Here is a 17,114-nt window from a genome sequence, read left to right on the forward strand (position 1 = left end):
GCCATTCCAGGCAGAGAGAACAGCATGAGGAAAGATGAAATATGAAAGAACATGGAAAGGTCAAGTGGTTTACCCAAGGTCACATAGGATGATGGAGGTGAGAATGACTTTGGTGTTGAATGTTCAGTGACTAGTCATGATTCCTCTTTCCAAACCCTGAGAATTTTCTGGAAGCCCTGGTCTAGAGTTCTCAGCTGTGAAAAGCCATGTGCAATAAGTACATTCATCCTGTAGCAAAGATGAACTGTCATCGACATTTTTTTCCTTTGCTCTGAGATGCACAGGAATTTCTGAAGAGCAGCTCCTTCTTTGAGACAAGCATTTGATTTTTCTGACGATGACAGTATTCAGCTATTCTGGCAGCTAAGAATTGGGGGAGTTTTCATTTGCATGTGGAAAAAAATAAGAATTGCTATAAAGTAGAAACACTTTGCCTCAGGGACTGCTCAGAAGCATGGATTTAATTTTCTGTTACCAGTGTGGGCAGACTTGAAGCTAAAGCCTAGTATGGTGTTGAAATTCCAGCTGGTGGAAGGGCCTCCAAGGATACCCCTATAGACTGACATTTTTAATTATTATGTCTTAGCAAGTGTCATAGAAAGGATCCAACATTAAAGTGTGTATACAAGAACTTCTGTGTGGGTGCCAGATAGTTTTTAGCTATTTAAGCTAGCAGTTGCCTGAGTATAGACTATTGACAACTTAGAGTGTTTGCTCTAGCAGTGCGTGTAATAACTCAGTTGTTTAGATCTGAGTGGCCTTTTCCCCTAGGAACAGTCAAATAAAGAATTTGGGGGTTTCTAGGGCAGTCCAAGGAACCCTGTTTTGCTAATACCGTACTGTTTTACAAACCCTGCTACTTCTGGAAATCTGCAGTGTACTTGCAAAGCAGAGATAGTAGTCAAGAGGTGGCTTATGGATGGATATATTTTCTTGCATTTCTTCATGAGGTCATGAAAAGTGCAGGAAGTTGGTTTGAGGTACTTTTCTGTGAGGGTGAGGACTCTTATAACAGTAGGGGCACCCTATCCAGAGAAGATAAGACTGTTTGAAACCCGAATCCACTAGAGCGTAGGCTTTGCCAGGAGAAGAATCCTGCCTGTTTTAGCCATTGCTACATACCAATAGCCAATCTATTGGCTGATGGATAGTAGGAACTTAGCTTCTTGATGAATAAATTAACAAGTCATACAATTAATTGTGCAGATCAATTACAATAACAACACAACTTAAGAAAAATTGACATTTTTCTTAAAAATCCCACAAGCAGGATATCCACAGATTTAGATGAATTCAAGAAATATAAAACCTAAACAATCAATAGTAAAATGAGCTTTTGTCCTGCTACTCCTACCCCTAGCCTCTATTTTTCTTGGCATTTGTGCTGCTTGAGACCGTAGAATTCCTTATTTAACAACTATAACATCAAATTTCTTAATGGCAGAAACTATGGCTTGCTTTTATTCATGCATCATATATATGGTCCCTTGCATACTGTCTGCAAAACAGTGGATAATCAAATGATCAATACGTTTTTGCTGATGAAATATCTTCACTATTATTTTCAGATTAATGAAAGATTAAGACACTGAAAATTGAAAATTATTTGATCTTTTAAAAAATTATTTCCTGACATGCTAAAAAGTATAGAGGACTTAGTCTGCAACCTAAGAATCACACCGGAGAGAGCCAAGTCATGACAACACTCTGAAATTGTGAGGCCTTTTTCTCTTAAAGTCTTTTTGAGAGAATGGAATTTCACTTTTCCAGGTTGAATTAAAAACAGACCAGTCTGACCTCAGTGGTTTAGAATAACACATCTCCCATGCTTGGCCGTATCCTTATGGCCCTTGGACTTATCTAACATTTTGTCATTAAGCAAGCAGATGGGTAGCCAATGAAGTAAAATATGTTTTTGCAAGACATTCTTAGAGGGGTTTGATCACTCAGCTTGTACTGACTAACATGCACAGTAGTAGAGAGATATGCAGCTGTGAATGGTTGTTTCTGTTGGATCAGGGTCTTCTTTGGGATACCCAGCCCACGATCAAAATAAAAGCGAAAATAGCATTTGGTTGGCTGATGAATAGTTCATCTAGATATATAGGTTACATAACCTTTTAAAAATAGTTTCCAGACATGAATTATTGTCATATAAATGTTTTTGGGGGGCAGTTTTAATATTTATGCACACATGTATCAGAAATAGGCATAATGCCAATATTTGGGCAATGCATTCTAACAGGTTCCTCATGTGCGTGAACTGATTCTTAGTGAATTTGAAGCCAGCTTCTCTCTCCTTGTCTCACACCCTTAACCTGATTCTTCGGCTGTTTTCCTCATCCATCAATATCTCTCTTAGTCTTATAGGAGTCACTTTTCCCACTCTAGAAAACTCACTCAAACATAATGGAGGAGAGAGGAAGAAATAAGTAATGAGAAAACACTGGCTACTTTTCTGCTCAAGTCAGGAATAAGACAAGGATACCTTGTCACTTCTGTTCAGCATTGTACATGAAAATCCAAATGACTGATAAAAAGAATTATGAGGTATGAAAATCAGAGGAAAAGAGTAAATCTGCCACTGTTTATAAACAATATGATCGTCTACCAAGAAAATCCTGTATAAACTGTGAAAACTAAGCTATTTCATAAGGAAGTTCAGACATTAGCTGCTCGACTCCTACTTCTAAAAATAACCAATTAGAATGGGAATTAAGAAAAACACTACTGTCCATGGAAGCAATAACCGAAGTTACTTTAAAAATGTAGGAGAAAAGTGTAAGACATTTATTGAAGAAAACTTTAAAACTTTCCAGAAAGAAAAAAGCAGGGATATAGGGATTCACTGTGAACCCAGCTGAGACTACTATAAAACCCACATTTTATTTTAAAGGTATAAGAAACTCATCAGAAGTCTAGGTTTGCAGATTCTGGGACCTGATTTATTAGATTCCGAGCTTTGATTTACAGTTACCTTGTGCAGAGCATCTATCTAACATGCCAGGCACAGTGTATGAGGGAGTAGACATAAGGATAAATAAGGGTTGGTGTCTTACTGATCTCAGAGCCTAATGAGGAAAGAGACACATAGCAAATGAAGGGGTGTAGTGTCACTAGAGTTGTGCACAGGTTTAGCAGTGGCTGATCACTTGTCATCAACAGTTTCCTTAGTATCACTGATAACCATCCAACATCTACTTCAGTTCCTGCAATGAGAGAAAATTACTACTTAATGAGCCTTCTCAATGGTTGGGCAGCTCTAAAATTGAAAAGTCTCCCTTATTTTGAGTTGAAATTTCCATCACTATGACTTCTACCTATTGCCCCCAATTCTGCCTTGAGCAAGATAAAATCCAGCTACGTCTTTTTTTTATTGGAATCGCCCTTTCTGAATAGTTTAATTCTTTGTCCCTTCTGAGGCTTTTCTTTTGCAATCTAAATCCAGTTTTTTTCCATTACTCTCCATGTGTTACTGTTGAAGGTTTGAAGAACATAATCACATCCCTTTATTTGTAGCCTTGTCTTGATCATTTTTTTCTTTCCAAGTATGGTCACTCACATTAGAATCACCTGGGAGCTTAGTAAAAACATAAAATCTTGAGTGTCGTTCACTAAATTGGGGCAGATTAGGGAAAATACCATTTTGCCGAGATGACTCTTATGCATATTAAACTTTGAGAACCATCTAGAATTGGAATAGTCAATGTTTGCTGACTGACATTGATCATGCTTCAGGGTTAAGATGTATAATTCTTAGGTTCTTTTAGAGTCTCTTAAAGAATAATAATTTCAGTAAAATATGAGAGAAAATTCTTTTGGAAACTTACATCATCTCAGTCATTCAAGTCAAGTGGCTTTCCCCATTTGAGAGGCATAGTATAACCGTATAGACTATGGCCACATGGTCACATGGGTGACTGGTGATAGGAACAAGGCATATTGACTTGTCTTGGAGTTCTTTGGGGGTTTGACTCTGGAGTTCTTTGTCCTTTGGATAAATGCCAGGGATCTTGCCAGCCTTGTCCACTGCTGTATCCTCAGAGCCTAGTAAAGTACCTAGACCATTGTGAGGCTTGACGAGGGGAAGGAGGAATGCTTCTGTCTGTTCTCCCATGACTTAGCTTCTCTTCTGTTTAACTGTCTTTATAAAGATTAGCCTGTAAGATCCAAGGCAGAATAGGGACTAGAATGCTGACAGTAACCTTAAAACATAGATTTTCTTCACATGAATCCACCGACGATTCCGGTTTTGGCTTCTTGGGTAAATAATCCCTGTCCTGCCTATCTCACTACTTCATTGTGAAAATCAAAAGAGATCATGGATGTGAAATCATTTTGCTAACTGCAAAGCTCTGTTCTCATGGGAGAGATAATTACGTTACAAGAATAGACTGTTTATAACTTAGGTAACACAAGCAGAGATTGCATGCAAAGCTTAGCTTTGGGAATGAGTGTCTCTGCTCTCATGCCAAGCTTAGATCTCTTCCTTGGTTCCACAAGTTTAGACCTTGCTCAAACCTAGAACACTCACCTAGTTCCTGAGAAGGCCAAGAACTCCTGCAAGCACTTTCTTAAGAACTTGTCTATTTAACTTGGCTCTTGGCTACCACTCTCCATTACCCACCTGCAGTCCCCTGATAAACAGGTTTTCCATTGAGTTGGAGACTCCTAGAATGTGCTGACCTATAGGGCAACCACTAACTACATTCCAGGTGCTCAGTAGCCATGTATTTTGAGTATATACCTGATTAGAGAGCACAAATGTAGAATATTTCCATCACCATAAAACCTTCTATTGGACAAAACAGCTCTGGAGCCATGGGAGACCTCTCTCTGGAAGGAGGCATTACAGGCTCTCCCTCAGACTAACTCCTATCAACCAAAGCTCAATAATAAATAAACCAATTCTAGTGGATGTGTTATGTAAGTAAGTCTTTGACATTTTCATGCCTAATTAGTACATTCAAATATAGATGGAATGAATAAAGGAGGAAAATACGAAGATGGAGAAAAATTGAGAGTGAGAAAGAGGCAGTGAGAATAAGGTTCCCACAAAAAAAAAATAGTAGAAGAAAAAAATTCTTCCAGGTTATTGCCCTTTGTTTCCTTTATGAATAACAATAATCAGAATTTATAATCGTATTTATTTTTTTATTTTCTTGTTTATTATCTGTCTTCCCAGTCAGTCAGTAATGAGAGCAGATAAGGTGTCCATTTTATTTATAAAAGTTCCCCCAGGATGTAGCACATTGCTCAGTTAATTATACTTATTGGTCGAATGTTAGACCCTATTATTTACCTGGACAGCATATCTATACTCCAATTTTCACTATTTAAAAAATATTTATTAATTTTTAATATTTTTTAAATATTCAGGAATAGTTGTTTTTTCACTGTGAAAACATTGCCAACTTTCAGTTTCAACATGCCAGAATTCCCTTTTTAAATAAAGGTTTTCACACTGTAAATTGAAAGATTACCTGTGGATGAAGAAATAATTTAGGTTTGATTTACTTTGGAGCCTTACAGGATTCTGCTAATGTTAAAAGTTGTTTGACATTTAAAAGCCATTTTTCTTTTTCGGCCTTTACCTTGAACTTTGGAGGTTGTAATTGTATTCAGCATTTACCTCATTGTTTTTAATCAAAGCAGACTGAATCTGGGTGAATCAAAGATGGACGAAGATGACCTTGCTTTATCTCCCCAACCTCTTCCATGGTGGCCTACATAATCTGCAGGCCCAACATAAAATGAAAATGTGGGGACTTTTTTGTTCAAAAGGCAGGAAAAGTACTATTAAAAGGATTAAAATGTAGAGTCTTTTTCTTTCATCCACAGTCTTTCTCTCATCCTGTCATAGTATATTATTCGCTATTTACCTTTTCTCTAGTAGAAAATAAAATACAATTTTAAATTATTAGCATAAACTTATTATTCATCTTTATGTTGTACAATGCCAGTTTTAAATGCAAACGGACAAGTGTTAAATATGAAATCTCCAAAATGACACAAATTGCCTAAAATTTGTAGTTCGGACATGCTTACATTTGTTTTTACCAGACAGTTCTCAAAACTAATGCAACTGGTTTTTTCCATTTCTTGATAACATTCTACTGACACCCTACCTTCAGCTGACTGATGAGTAAAGGAAGACTGAAAGAGAAAGAAACCATGGTGGTTCTCTTATGCTCTCCACGTCAGGAGTTTCACCATAAGGGCTTGGCTAACACAGGGAAGCAACACGAGTGAGAAAAAACGATAGGGCTGCTCGGTGGTTCTTGTTTCTTAGAGCATCACAGCCTTTCTTCTGCATTTGGCAAGTTCTGGATCAAATGGAAAATGTAGCCTCTCAAGGCCGTCAGCAGTCCCAGTTACTAAGTCCTGAATGTGTTGATATGAAACGTTAGCAAAGAATTCTGGGGCATCCATGGGATTCAGCAAGACTCAAAGAAAATACAAGGTAAGCATGTTATAGAAGCTGTTGACAGAGATGATGGAAGAAAGGAAAATGCTTCATATGTATAATGTGTTTACCTCGTTCTCGCTTTGAGTCTTCTGACCTGGGCATGGTGGGTCTGCCAGAATTTTGTGCTCTTGGGGCATCACAGATGCGATGGGGCAGCAAGGAACGTAGTGCACAGATCGCCTCTGCTCACGCGCATGCTCCATCGTCCCTTCAGATTTCACTACTTCAAAGATAAAGTTATCAAGAATTTCAGGATGGCGGCAAGCAGAGCATTAAACCAAGCTCTGGTTTCCTGTGTGATTGCACTGGTCACACAACCATGAAGCGAGTCCTATCCCGAGTCCTGCCCCAATCTCAAACTAAAGCAGCCTCTAAGAAAACGTTATTCTTATTGATATCATTCCAGGAAAATAGTGAGAATATCAACATCGGGAGACTCCTAGTTGACTCATCAAATACTCAGGATTAGAAAAGTCAGTGCCGTTTGCACCTGCGAAAGTTTGGAAATCCAGTGGCTTAAGCTGGCCTCCAGGGTGCCCACCTCTGGGCATCAGTGCCGAGATCTAAACATTATCCCCTCTACTGAGATATATTGTCAAGGAAAGTTCCTGCCTCCGATTTAGGGGAAGGTGAACTTTAGTGTGTAACCGAAGGGGCATCCCGTTCGGTGTAGCACAATGGTGGCAGGTGCTGGGGTCTGACACACCTGGGTTCCTGTCCTGTCTGCGATCTGTCATCTACTATTGTTATAATCTTTAGCATGTGACCAAAATCTCTGAGCCTCTGTTTCCTCCTGTAAAGTGGGGATAATATTAGAACCCATCTCCTAGGACTTTCGTTAAGGTTAAATAAGATATACCAGATGCAGAGCTGAGCCCAGATCCTGTTACACAGAAAGCACTCAAGGAATGGAAGCTGCTATAATTGCTGTTATTAAATTGTATATGTAGCATCAGTCATATCTTGGTTAAACAACCTTTTCCAGTTATTTTCTCAGCTTCCTGATAAGCATTTCTTAAGAAATGAGTCAATGGAAATCTCTCTGGTCTAAACACTGCTCCTTAAACAAGAAGCAGAATTCCCTCTGCTAGAAGAAAAGCCAGAAATGAACTAAATTAAATTAATCACACTGTGTATAAATAATTGTTTAAGCAACATGAGACAAGACTTGTTTCCTGGGTACATCATGCCCTGTGCTGAACAGTTGGGATTGTTATTTTGAACATGCCTTCTGGCTTTTAAATTACCTGTAGGCATTTCTTTGACCCAACATAAAACATGCTAACTATATCAAACAAGTTGGGTATATTCTGTGTATATTTCCCCCCATCTGACTGTGCAGGTGCCCGTGTTGTGAGGGTGTTCGGGTTCGGTGTACCAGCTCTCGGAGATTGGTGCCCACGATACAGAGGGACTGTGCACACCACCCTGCGGGGCAAGCCTCCAAATAGCACTCAGCTCAGAGATGTCCAAGGTTGTTTATCCGTCATCCAGAATGGAGACAGTGTTGTGTGATTCTCTGGCTCTTGGCCCTGGCTTCTCAATAAAGTCATCCAGGGGCTCTTAAATAATATCTGAGCCTGGGTTCCACTTGTAGAGCTTCTATTTTAATTGGTCCAGGTGGAGACCAGAAATGCATGTTTTAGGAACTCTAATGTGCAACAGGATTGAGAACCACCGATGCATTGGAAAGAGCAGGAAGCCTGTCTTCTAATCTCTTACTGATCCTTACCCAGCCATCACCCCTTTCAGCACCAATAAATGAGGAAGTTGAAGTAGATACAGCTTCGAGTTGAGTTCTAGCTCCGTGTCTGAAATAGGTTTAAACTAGTAATTCTCAGTTGGGGAACTTTTTGTTTGCCAGGGCACCTTTTGCAATGTCTGGAGGCATTTTTGGTTGTCACAACTGGTGGAAGCTACTAACATCCATGATAGCCCCCTATGGGGCTAGATATTTGACAATGCACTGGACAGCACCCCTAAACACACACACACACACACACACACACAGAATTGTCTGGCACCAAACTTCAAAATAATGCTGAGGTTGAGAAACTCTGCTTTAAACTAATTCTCTGGGCTTTGCAACACTGAACCTTCTCACCGCTGCCAGCGGACAGCGGGAGAGATCTTTTAACAGTGCCAGGAGGTGCGAAGGCTTTTATCTGCCCACTTCAGTGCAGCCCCTGCACCATTGGGCCCTCTTAATCCACATCCATTCCCAAGACAAGATAAGAGGGGGCGGTGTGAACCCTAGAAGGAAATTGCCGTTGTTTCTGGGAGGAAGGGCCCTGAATCTCTGTGGTTAGCGTGCTGGCAGTAACCTTGCAGATAAGCCGTTTCCACAAGGCAGGCTCTATGAGCTTGTTCTCTTACAGTGTGTACTTGGCAGGGACACAGCCCTCCCAATTTAGTCAGAGCAGCTGTTCAGGAAGGAATCGCCTCCAAACACACTTAGAGAGCCACCCGAAAACCACACCCCCGTGTAAATGAGTGTGTGGTCTGCAGAGCAGTGATTCAGGTCCGTGGCCCATAGAAGGGGTAAAGCCTTTCCTTCTACTGAGTGTCGACAAACTAGAGTGTGTCCAGAAGAGGGAAAATGGCGAGATTTTCTTTGTGAAATTCACGACATATGAAGAACAATGTAAGGAACTGGTGCTACGGAGCTTAAGGGTTAAAGAAGATTCAGATCATAAAAATTGTTTTTATTTATCTAAGGTTTGTTATGGGCAAGAGGGACCCAAGGGAGAGAGGTAGGGACAAAGGATCGAGGTTTAAACAACACCTATTTTAATACACAGTGGACTGGACTGTCTTCCCAATGAGTTCCTAAGAAAGTAGAAGGAGAAAGTCAGATGATCACCAGTCACTTAGAAGTGTTGACTGACCATCAGTCACTGGGACCATTGACTGATCATTAGTCAGCATTTCTGAGGAAGGGGTGGGAGATTGAAGGGAATATTCTCAGACCCTTCCTTTGTGATTGTGTGTTGCAGAGCCACGGAAGTCCTCCCACGGTGCAGGTAAACAAGAGAGATTGAGAGAGAGAGCAGAGTGAGAGAGCCTGGGCGGGGGAGGGGAAGGGAGAGGGGAGAGGAAGTGAATAGTGCAAAACCTACTTCGCCCAGCAAAGCATTTTGTCTGGTTGAAGCTGGAGACCTTCTGGAAAGATTACCAGTGGGAAGAAATGTGGCAGAGGCAATATTGTCAATTTCAGGGTCTATTCTGTTTTGCTTTATGTTTCTTCTGGCCATCTGGCTGGTAGAAAATTTAGATGTACCTAAGGAAGAACTACATCCCCAACCTCTGTAGATGTTTGGTGGTACAGAGCTGATTTGATGCCTGAGATTCCGTTTGAGGAAAGTATTGTCATATCCAGCTAGCAGGATAAATTTCTGTTGCTTGAGCCCTGAAGATGAACAGAATTACTCTTTAAAGATTTGTGGGGAGATGGAGCCCTAGGCTGGGAGTAAAGAGACATGCCCTCCGTCTAGTGTTTTTCGGAGGGACCAGGACTTCAGGCTTCAGGACAAGGCAAGATTCCAGGCTAGGAGGAGCCAGAAGACTGACAGAGCAGTTTAGTGTTATGGCTAAAAGCACAGGAGTTGGTATTTGATGGACCTCAGTTTGACTTCAAGTCACACCACTTTGAAGCTGTGTGATCCCAGGCAAGTTACTTGACCTCTCGGTGCCTCAGTTTCTTCCCGTGCAAAATGGAAGTAAAGGTGGCTCTGGCCTCATAAGACTGTTGTGAGGGTTGTATGAGATATTGTACATTTAGGGCCTGGAACATGTTGAGTTATTGATAAATTGCGTTCTCGTTATCATCATCATCTTTTTAGGCAAAACATCAGGAACACGGGTTAGCAGGACAAGCCTCCTGTTTCTGAAATACTGGTTCATTGTTAGAACAGAGTATGAAAGGAAATGGTTTAGTGTCAAAATCATCATAATGTTCTCTTAACAAGGGGCAGGAGAGTTCCTGAGCAATGAGTTCAGAAGGAGAAGGAAAAGTACTTTAATTGCAATGATAGGGGAACTGTAAAGGAGGAGTGATATAGAAAGTTCTAGCTGCTGTCCTACTAAATTCTGGGGAATCGTCTTCAAGCTTCGAGTGAAGAAACCCAGTGAATGGCTTCTGGTTATGTAAACAAATCAATTGAGTGTGCTCTGCGTTATATTCAGCCAAAGAGCTTACTTTTCACAGAATGATTTCGGAACTGTCTTTTCTCATTTCCATGCCTATTTCAGGTTATTTTTAACAAGATTCTTAGAAATATTTCACAGTTAGAATTGCTCTTGGAGAGCCTTTTATTCTCTAAGAAATGGGTGAATCTATATTTTGATAAACCTAACAAATATATTTGGTGCCTGCTCACGTTCCTTTTCTCCTTTTCAGATTTTATTTCCTTTGCTGGCTGGTATAATGGAATTTTTTCCTCTATTTGTGAATTAGCATTGCCTGCTTTACGTTTCTGACTTTGGGGAATGGAGTATGTATGTACGAATACACACACATATGTATACATATATACATATGCATACATATATATATGAACATAAATATACATAAATATATGATAGTCATGTGTAATAACTAGTTACTTTAGGAATAATCTGGATTTGGTTTCCTGGTCCAGATATCACTATCTTCCCCTTCATCATCATCTTAGTATCTGCCATTTACTGAGCCCTGGTTTATATACCAGGCATTGAACTAAGTACTTCACAGATGTCATCTCATTGGATCCTTACTATACTCTGTGGAATACACTAAGGTGTGATGATTCTCATTTTGCTGATGAGGAAACTGAGACTCAGAGATAAATGATTTGGTCAATGTCCCGTAGCTGGTGAGTGGTAGGGCCAGGATTCTGATTCGTGTTTATCTGATTTCAAAGCCCTTACTATTAACTGCTAAACTAGTCCCCTTGTTAGTTAACTGAAAACTCTTGAAAGAATACAGAACTCTTGATTCTCACACATGGGAAGGCCTTCAGAAGTGATCCGGTCAAATATCCCAACCAATGCAGTTATTCTCTTCTACAACTTACCTGGTAGGTAGCTGTCTGTCTCCTCCAGATGAGGGGTAGCTCATCCTTATTCAAGCCAAGACATTCTATTGTTTGCACAGCCCTAGTTGTTGCAATGTTTGATCAGCCTCTAATTCTTGTATCTTAGCATCATAAAAGCCAAGAGTTTTATAGCCAAAAATGATAATAGCTCGAGCAGTTCAGTGGTTCTTAAACTTTTTTTTATTTCAGGTGAAGAAATCTTTTGTTCCGATAGACTCTTACTTGGAACTGTGAACAATAAAAGTAGAACTGCTTTGATCAAAACAGATGTTCCAGTGGTGGTGTGTGTGCGCACAGAAATCATCCCGCCAGTGTCTCCTATGGCCCTTCCATCAGGTTATTTATTAAAGTTTTATTAGGAATAACCTGAAATAGACTGCCGAACCCAATATTTTAGACAAGAAAATTGAGCCTCAAGATGTAAGACATTCGCTTAAAATCACGCTGGTATTTTAGCAGAAGAATAAAGATCAGAATCCAAGTCTCAGAACTCCTAGCCCAAATTCTCATTTATTCATTCATCTACTACCATTTTATTACGTGTCTAGTATGGTACACACTCTGTTCTAGGCAGTGAGGGCCACATCAGGGATCTAGATAGGCAAGATGTCTACCATTAAAGAGCTCACACTTGAGATTTTCCCATCTCACTTTACAGCCTTCTCTTTGGAAACCACCATCTCCCGATACACACACCCACAATCAAACCATCCTAGGCAACTTCCACTGCGTTCTGTCCAGCTCACTATGACTTTCCAAAAGACTGGGCTCTAGAATTGTACTCAAGGCTGTTCACATATTTGATGATTTTAGGGTGACCTTTTCTTGATAGGGTTGCAAGTTGTAACTTTTTTTCTACCTCTGATTTCCCTTTAGGACTATGTGTATAATATAACCATAGAGAGAGAAACTATTTCACAGTTATTATTCAAGGCCATTTGGGCATGTGGGATTTTAAACTGTCAATGCCAGCTGGATTGAGTTGTAGCAGCATAACCTTGAGCAGCAGTGGGAAGATGGTAAAGGGCATATGAAGCCCTCCTTGCCTGACCCAGTCTGGTTTTCCAGGCCATTTCCTTCAACGCTCCCCCAACTTAACTCCCTATGCAATGAGCACTCCAAGATTGATCGGTTTTCCCTAAATAAATAGTGAATTCTCCTGCCTCGAGATTATTTCTGCTGCCTCAAATGCTCTTTCTCACTTTCCTACCCTGCACAAACCTACTCATTCCATGAGGCACAGTTTCAAAAAGTGCTCTCTGAACTTTCCTGATCCCCATTCCCTCAGTCTTTGGGTGATAATGAATCACGTCCTCCTCTGGGCTCTCTCAGTGCCTGCTTGGGCTCGTTCTGTGAGAGATCTTAAGTTCTTTTATGCACCTGACACACCTTCCACTCACCTGGGCAGCGTCTCCTGTCCGCCATGTCTAGGAGTCCAGGATGCCTGTTTGGGGAAGGTGCGCATTTAGCGATGCTGGTGCAGCGGAACTCTGAGTTGGGTTGCCTGGTTCAGTTCGTGGGTCCACCTCTCCCTAGATGTTTCACTTGGGTAGCTGACGAGGCCTCATTCCATTCAACTAAAGCCTACAAGTAATAAAACCTGTGTGATAGGAGTGTTGTGAAAATTATATGAGATAATCCATGATTTGCTTAGCACAGCAATTGGCACATAATAAACACTCCATAAATGTTGACCGTTTTCATTATGGATCCATACTTGTAAGACATTTTTTTTCCTAGGTATTTTTAGGTTCTGTCATATAGAAATTGGTAAGCAGAAAAGGCAGGCAGACAGTCTGATCCCCCAAAGATTAAAAGTTCCAATATTTTGTCATTTAAGAACTGTGGTAGACACTGGGAAAAAAATCTCACTAGGAGATTGGTTTGACATTAGTTATACGTGCATATTGAGAATCAGGGAAGCAGGTGCACTGGAATTAGAAAAGCCACACGGATTCGATCTTGCATTTTGGGGTGTTGAAACATGGACATTTCTGAGGTTCAAGTTGGAAGTTAAGAGCCACTGGCAATACATTTTGTTGGCAGCCACAAGGTGACACATGCCAAATTGTCCTTACTCGGCTAGTTGGGGTCCATTCTGCGAGTAGCATAAAGTAGTAGAAAGAGCCCTGTCCCAGGATCCCAGGGCTTCTGCCTTGTGGACGTGTTGCTTTGTGTCCTTGACAAGACACTATCCTCTCTGCCATTCAGCTTTCTCATCTGTCTGATAGCGGCTTTTCTCACTTGCCTGCTACTTTCACAGATTTTACCATATCAGCATTCTGCCCATACTATTATTGATTTACTATTTGTCCTTCAATACGTTTTTACTCCAAATAAATATATTTGTAAAAGAAACTCTGTATCGTGACCTTAAATGCAAAGCCACATAGAGAAGATGAATTAAAAATAAATGCACTGAAGATGAAGCAAATTTTTATTCGAATAAATTATTGTTAAATTTTAACCTGATCCTATTGCTTGTCAAAGGCTCTGAGCCTGAGACCAACTCTCCATTTGTTTGGAGTTTGAGACTCGTTAAAGCCAGAGCGGGGCCCAATTGAGTTTTTCTCTTTAAAATAAGCAGAAAGATCACCCCAATAAGGTATATAAATGTCATATCACTATGTTGTACAGCTGAAACTAATATAATATCATGTCGACTATAAATGAAAAATGAATTTTAAAAACCATAATCTTAAAAAAGGATTAAAAATAATAAAATAATCAGAAGGAGTGGAACAAATGTTAAATCTCCTTACTGTGATTCAAATTATTTAATGCTGTGCACATCAGTTGGTGTATCACCTGTGGAACACGTCCCATGTTTGGGAAATACTGAGTCTTTCAGAGGCAGTTTTATATTCTGATTGATAGTGCAGTTGAAGACAAAGAAGTTGACCTAAGGCATTGCCTTTCGAGTAATGTAGCTTATTGATAATTTAGTGCGTGGGCTCACTGTTTATAGACAATTCAGTTTGTTTTTATCAGCTCATTGTACCCAAGCATTCTATTGTTTCACCACATAAAGAACACCTACAACTGTATTGCTTGAGCTTCTCTTTACATTTTTTTGCCTTCTCATAGTCTTGATTCATCATCAAGCCTTTTCTCATTTCTTTATCATCACTGTCATAATAAAACAATAAATACCCCTTGTCCACTTTGATAAAATGCACTGTCCATGTGCATTTAGTTCTTCCTTTCTGATCCCTTGTGGAGCATCACGGAATGCTTCACACTTCTCTCTCTGGCCCTTCCCACTCTCCTGCACATTTGCTTTGCTGCTGCCTAAGTCTCTGGATCTTAATTCTGCCTCAAGTATGAATAGAATCATTGGATACCACCTGCTCAGGGAAACTCATACTCCCATGTGCATAAGAATCACCTGGGAACAGTTTAAAAATGCGACCTTTTGCTCTCCCCTTTACCCTCTGCCCTCTTACCCTGCTGTCAGGGGTCTGGTGGGAATCCTGAGAATCTATATTTGTTATAGGCACCTAAGATAATTCTGACACACATAGTCTCTGGACCACTTTGTGAAAGATGACTTAGCTGACTTAGCTTTTTTCCTCTTCCCCTCCTTCAACTCTTCCTTCTCATTCTTCTGGAACACAGGTATTTGTAAGTTCATTTCATCAATTGTTAATATTAAACTTCATCACAAAACTCTTCCCACCACACAAATGGTTTCCATGTTTCCCAATGGGCAGCATTCCCGGTTCGGGAGGCAGAATGCCCTGGATCCACCACCACCCATCAGTCCATCCATGCCCCCGTGTTGACCTTCTTGCTCTTCTAAAACCGAAATGATGCTCCGTGCCCTCCTTCCTTAAAGATTGGTGTTGAACATTAAATGTGGAAAAAGATATAAAAATGCTCCATGAATTACAGAGGATTTTTACAAAAACTATTAAAACGAGAAACTGCATTTTTAAAAAAAAAATAAAAAAATAAAGCTTCTGTTAAGCTATCGGAGAATTTTTTTTAATGATGTTTTGCATCAGGGGTTTTGAGCGACTTTGCCAATGTTTCTGATGAAGCATATGTTTGAGGAGAGAGAGTTGTGATCTCGCTGCATGTTAAGTTGTGGCATCTCAGCCCCTCCTGTCCCATCCTACCCAGATGCATTTAACAGTTTTGCAATGTAATTACACAGATTCAGAAATTGAGGTCTTTCACATTCTTTAATACAAATCCAAAAATTACCCCCCTTATGTTTCCAGTGAAACCTCTTCGCTTCACACGGAATACAAAGTATAAGATACTAACAATAGAATATTAAAAGCCAAATTTGAAGCAATTACCCACAGCTTTGGAGAACAGTCCTACACACAGCTGGTGCCCAATCAGAAGGTTTGTCTCTGTCACCCACCATCTCTGCTACTCATAGAATCAGAATGTCAGAGCTGCAGAGGATCTTATAGATAATCCTCCTCCCCCTCATTTAAAAATTTGGAAAGTGAGGCACAGGAAAGGGACTAAGTCACAAGGGTCACGCATGGATGGAGGCTGAAAAAGCATTAGAACCCAGGTCCCTGTCCCCTGGCTGACTGCTCACGTTGCTGCACTCAGCTGCTTCCTTTGTTGAGTTAGCAGGGTGACCTTGTGGTTGAAGGTGAAAAGGGCTCTCTGAGTGTTACAGCTATGTCCACTGAGTGTGATATATTGCACTGGAAGGAGGTATCTTGGGGCGCAGCATATTGCTCCATCATTTTGTATCTTGAATGAGGGTTTAAAAGAGAGACGACTTTAGAGGGTTCACTGTTAACAATTAGATCAGTACAATAGTCTAAAATGAGACTGACTCGGGCCAACCAAGACGCAAGATCACCCTGTCATTATTCTCAAGTTCCCATTGACCCTGTGAAGAGGGAGTTGGTTGTGAGTCCTCCATGGAGTTAGAATACATCATTATAGCCTTGCCAAAGAGAGGAGTCAAGGAGAAAGAAGGACAATGACCCAGTCTCTAACTCCATATATATGCATGTGTATATATATCTACATGACACCAGGCATCCAATACCAATTTCACAGTAATCTCAATCTTTATGTGAATCTCTGGAAAGATGTCATGAGAGAGCCACTATAACCTTTTGGAAATGCTTCTCAAAGGACCTCCTCCGGTCTCCCCAATAGCTCTGGAGCCTTCCACACACCCAGCTCTGCGGCTTCCTTTAGCTCTGTCTTCCTGCCTTGTCTCCCATCCTCTCTCCTCACTCTTTGTGGTGTTTATTCACCTAACTTTTCTTTCTTTCAAACTCTGCCTTCTCCACGTTCCTCTTATTTCTGTAGGATTTTTTTTCTTTTTTCACCTAGTTTCCCCTGTTCTGCATCACAGAAAATATACGTCCCACATGGCAAAGATTCTCCTTCAGTGGGCAGAAGAGCCCTGTGTTAATGACCCAGTCGCACTGTGTTTCATTTTAAGGGGGGACCCCACCACACTGTGGTCTTCTCATAAGTAGAATAGATAAAATGTGCTCTCCAGTACATATTCCTTTTACCCTGGAGTCCATCACAGTGGGACGAGGAAATGTTAGAGACAGCAGCACTTGAACGCTGGACTT

The 17,114-nt window shown here is 40.5% G+C and overlaps 1 protein-coding gene across 4 annotated transcripts in view; it reads left to right on the forward strand.

Moving 5' to 3' along the window:
• Positions 1-17,114, forward strand: part of HTR4 (5-hydroxytryptamine receptor 4) — a 112,710-nt gene that overhangs the window by 89,836 nt on the left and 5,760 nt on the right. The gene's annotated exons all lie outside the window — the stretch shown is intronic.

Source organism: Rousettus aegyptiacus, unplaced genomic scaffold (assembly GCF_014176215.1).
Source record: "Rousettus aegyptiacus isolate mRouAeg1 unplaced genomic scaffold, mRouAeg1.p scaffold_m13_p_7, whole genome shotgun sequence".
In the NCBI taxonomy this organism is placed as follows: domain Eukaryota; kingdom Metazoa; phylum Chordata; class Mammalia; order Chiroptera; family Pteropodidae; genus Rousettus; species Rousettus aegyptiacus.